This window comes from Zonotrichia leucophrys, chromosome 8, assembly GCF_028769735.1.
Source record: "Zonotrichia leucophrys gambelii isolate GWCS_2022_RI chromosome 8, RI_Zleu_2.0, whole genome shotgun sequence".
Classification (NCBI taxonomy): Eukaryota; Metazoa; Chordata; class Aves; order Passeriformes; family Passerellidae; genus Zonotrichia; species Zonotrichia leucophrys.
In genome coordinates this window covers 14,523,115-14,528,099 of record NC_088178.1, presented here as the reverse complement: position 1 = coordinate 14,528,099, position 4,985 = coordinate 14,523,115, and positions in this window count along the sequence as shown.

The window sequence follows — 4,985 nt, the reverse complement described above, 5'->3', positions numbered from 1 at the left end:
GGTCCCAGGTACAGCCAGGCAGCCAGCTGAGGATCAGGACTAGCAAGGATATGGCCAGGAATGGGTACAAGTATCACATAGCTCAGGCAAGGGCACAGACCTGAGGCAAAAGAGGGAGATCCTATGATGTTCCTCACAGCCCTTTCTCACACTGCTCTCTTCCCACTTCCATCCAAAGCCACACACTGCACTATGTCACAGCTGGCCCTGAATGCAGGAACAAAACTGTTGGTTCTCCCAGATGTCAACAACAACATGGCTTCAGCCTATCCCAAATAATGTGACAGGATGTGGGGGGATGGCATTTCAACTAACAGAGGGGAAATTTAGTTTAGATGTTAAGAGGAAATTCTTTTCTGTGAGAGTGTTGAGGCACTGAACAGGTTGGCCAGAGAAATTGTGAATGGCCCAACCCTGGAAGCGCTCAAGGCCAGACAGAAAGGGGCTTTGAGCAACCTGTCTATTAGGAGTTGCTCCTGCCCATGGCATGGGGGTTGGAGCCAGATGATCTTTAGGCTCCCTGCCAACCCCAGCCATTGCATGGTTCCATGATCCCAAAGCCTGGGTCCCTTCACAGTATTGCACAGTAACTGCAGCATTCACACACCTGTCTGTATCCTTGTCTGTCCTCCATGCCCTATGCCTTCTGCATTTCAAGGAGAAAATGCCAATGATATCACCAAATACCAACTCCACAGCATAAACAACTCACCTACAAGTGTGAGCAGCCAACCTACTTCTAAAACATGGATTTGAGCAGGCAAGACTCAGAAACACACCCATCAGGATATGACAGTGGGCTAAAGCCACTGCCTCACAGGACACTGCAAGCTTTCTCATACCACAGCCCAGCTCTGTGGCTGAGGCACTCAGATCTCTGGGGCAGACCTCCAGAGTTCTCAGGAGAAAGTGGGGAAATACACTAACAGCATGCTTCTACCCCTGAAGCAGAAATTTCTGAAGGTAAGACTGACTGTCCCATGCTTGCTCACAGAACACATGACCATGTGCCAAGAACATGTCATGTCTTTGTTCCTGCCTGCAGAGCAGATGCCATCAAGCGAGCTCAGGCAGTGTCACAGGGCCTGTGCACAGTGTACAGAGAAGTACAGCTCCTCCTGTCCCAGCAGGGGCTTGTGTGCACACTGCCATGCTACTGTGAACACCAGTGGTCGGAGGGTTGCCTTTCAAATGCTGCTCCAGCAACACATACAAACTACAACCATATACACATACAAACTAGCCCTGCAGTTCTAAGGAAAGGGGAAAAAATTCCAAGCAGCAAGCAGATCTCTCCCTCACATTGTCTCACAGGGATAACCAGTTTACTGGGGCAGAGACTCCTAGGAATGCTCCAGTAATTATTTTTTCTGGCAGCAGAGAGGTTGCCACAAATTACTACCACCCTCTGCAACACGGTGCTTCTTAGCAGAATCTAGAATTGGAGTTAACTTGGAATCAGAGTCTGATCTTGAAAATTTTTTCCTTAAAGTTTAATAACTCATTACCTAGCTTTATTTTTTTTCAATCAATTAATTAAGTCTGAATTCTCTCTTTACAAATGTCCAAGTGTGCAAATGTCACACTGGTTACACGTTCAATGTCTGAACAGTGACATGATGCTTTCTGATGCTCTGAACAAGCAATCTGATATTATCAGTTAGGGCCAAAGTCACAGAACCACTGATTCTAATTACCTTGAAACAAGCAGAATAAACTTTCACCAGTTCTGAGCTGACATCTACTGGCAGAAAGCTGCAACAGTGCAACAGGAAACATTGAGAAGTATTTTCTTAAGGATCTCCAATTGGTACCTGGTGAATGATTTGGGATTTGAACAGATAAGAGCTCATGAAAGTATAAATTTATGCAATTCTGCTGCAAGGTATTATCTCTCACAGAGAAATCAAGCACATAGCTTGGGGATGTAACTACTCAATCATCACCTCAAATTTTGCATTTCAAGCATAACTTTGAGCCAATTTTATTCATGGAAATGACTGCTGAAATTCATTTTGGTCAGATCTACTTTGGGTTAGCTTAGATCATGAAGGGTATGAACACATAATAGCTTGCAACTGTGTTAAAGCTGTTCAGAAAGTTCTTAGGTTCCAGCTGAGGCACAGTAATTAATAACATATATGCTACCCTAGCCAGCTGTAATATAGAGCCACTCCAGCTTGCACAAAGCCACCACTGAAGAGGATTTAAAAATTCAAATTTTGCTCAGAAGAAGATTGTTTTCTCAGGGACTCAAACAACTCTAAGAACATTACTTCAACAAATTAAATTCAGTGAGCAGACAAGGCTGTGGATGTATCTTTTCCACCCTCAGTTTCTCATAGAGCACAAGAAGAGCTTGACAGCATGGGGAGAACCCAAACTTTAATACACATGGAAGCACCACTCACATTCTTTGCATTCAATCATATGATGGCAACAAGATCCCTGATTTATGGCTAAACACATAGGATTTTATCATGTACTGTTGCTTTAAGAAAACATTAGAAGATTTCCTAGAAAAAAAGAACAGCTTATTTCCTGAAATATATTAAAAAGGCATCACATGAAGGAAAATAAAAAATGCGAAAATCAGACTTAGTAAACTATTTTGTTTCTGTTCTTTGCACCCTAGTTAGTTCTAATAACCACAAATTTAGTGCTGATACGGAGTATCAACATCCTGGGGAGTACAAAAATATACTGAACAAGCCAGTCATTTTCCCTTGGCAAGCTATTTAAATCTTTGGTTGTGAAAAGCATGCTGAGAATTTCATCCTGCTAATTTTATACACAATAAAAAGAGTTCCCTTCTCCACATCAGAGGAGTTTGAAATTTTTTCCCCATTCTCTCTGTAAGATGGCCAAAGGTCATGGGATGGGACAAAGAACTGACATATACTTGAACTGTTCAGAATAATGCATTCAAGTGCTGTACAGAGAAGCCTAGTAAATGAGGGCTTATTTCCTGCTCAGTTTACAGAGGAATGGAAATTTTCACAGGATACCTCCCTTTCAGAGCACAGCAGCCCCCACATCCACATCCAGTTATGATCTCTGAAAGTACAGAAACAAACTGGCCATCAAAAATGAAAGCCTGGCCACAGTGAAATTATTTTTGAGGAGGTAATTAATAAGGAACTATGGGAAAAGAAAAAACTTAGAAGTCCAAGGAGTAAGCAGATACCAATGCAATGAACAATGAGGCCAGGCAGGAGCAGAGCAGGTGGAGGGACACGTTTGTTTCGGGTGAGAAGCTGGAGTGCCAGAAGGGACAGCAAGGAAGAGGAGGCTGCTTATTCACAGAGCCACAGCAGGGGTGCAGGGAGCATCTCACCAACTGAATGTCAGAAATTATTGACTCAATTGCAGTGAAAGAGTTTAGAAATTCATTTTCAGAGAGAGAAATAGATAGGTGCCAGTTGCATCAGGTGATGATGTAATATTTCCTCAGTCAGGCATCATTCTGCAATAGCCCCTTGGTTGGACACTAGCTGAAGGCTGAGTGAATGAAGTGTGAGATTCCTCTGGGTGTGAGAACAATCTAATGGGTGAGAAAGCAAGCAGGAATAGTGCAACTTTCTGGAATGGATAAATTTTTTTCACTGTCATTTCCTGTACGTGCCTTTACAACTTTCATGGTACTCTGCCATGGAGTCACAGATGAACAAAGTTACAAATATCTAGGAAAATGATACAGTGAGTTAAACAGCACAAGGAAATGGCATTTTGCTATTTTGCTATCATTTATCCTGACAAAAACCTAAGGCAACTGTGTTGAAGATAGTAGGGTTATTCCAAATTCAGGGTGCTATCCAGAGCCATATCTGGCCTAGACATAAAGCAGTAGCAATTAACCTCAATTTCTATGTCTTAATGTGATGCAAAGCTGACTCCTGTAATCATGTTTTATTTGTGGGGAGCTTCAGTTCCTGTTATTCTGTTTCCAGTGGTTCTTTAAGTATTTGTTGTTTGCATAGTTAGGGGTCCTGTCATACAGCATTTACTAGGTGAAGCAGTGCTTTAAATGCTCTCACCAATTTTAACATGCTGAAAGTGAACACTTTTGGGAAATACAATTCCACTCTTACAAATTAAAATAAATCAAAGTTTTCAATCACAAGGTTTCAATTTTATTTGTGCTTCATGTGTTTGTGAGGGTGATGCAGTAGTCTTAAAGCAACAGTTTCAAAGTCGCCAGGACATCTTGTTGAAAAAAAAAGGGGAAATAAAAAAAGAATGCAGATTAATTACTTTCATGATGAGAATCCAAGCAGGTTTCAATCCCAAGTTGGGGAAAAATGGGAATGGTACAAGAAATTAAACAGAAATATGATTTTGCAGACCTGCCTTGTACTAAAGCATGCTGGGGATGAATCTTTTTAGGTGTACTGAGAGAAACAAATGCTTAGTCAATAACCAAAATTCACAATAAGCTGGCTAAATTACAAGTATTTGTGGCTTTAATGACAACAAATTAAATTTATTATAAAACAACCTGGTCCTCATTTTTAGACTTCTGTGCATTTACTAAATATATTTGGGTTTTAATTTAACTAATTAATTGGTGGAGTGAAAGAAAATATGAATACTGTACCACTCCTAACCAGACGTATTATTTATGCAATCTTCTTATACCATAACCCAGTGTGACCCAGGATAATTGATAAAACATAAACATTCCCAAGATGTCAAATTTAAGACTTAGAAGTTAAGGTAAGAAGATCAAACCAAAATTCATCTAAGTATATCTGCTCCCCTTCTTGTGTCCCTCTGCTCTGCCTTACTGGCTACCAAGAGAGCAGCGCTGGCACCAATAACCAGCTGGTGTGCTTCAGCCCTTGGCAGCTGTTCCTATTCTGTGTTGATGGCTTGCCAATGAGAGCCATTGCTAGGGCAGGGTTAGTTGGGGTTGCAGGTGTTTGATGGAGCTATTGTCAGAGAATAAGATGAGGGTGTGAGTAGGTTATAAAACTACGCTGTCT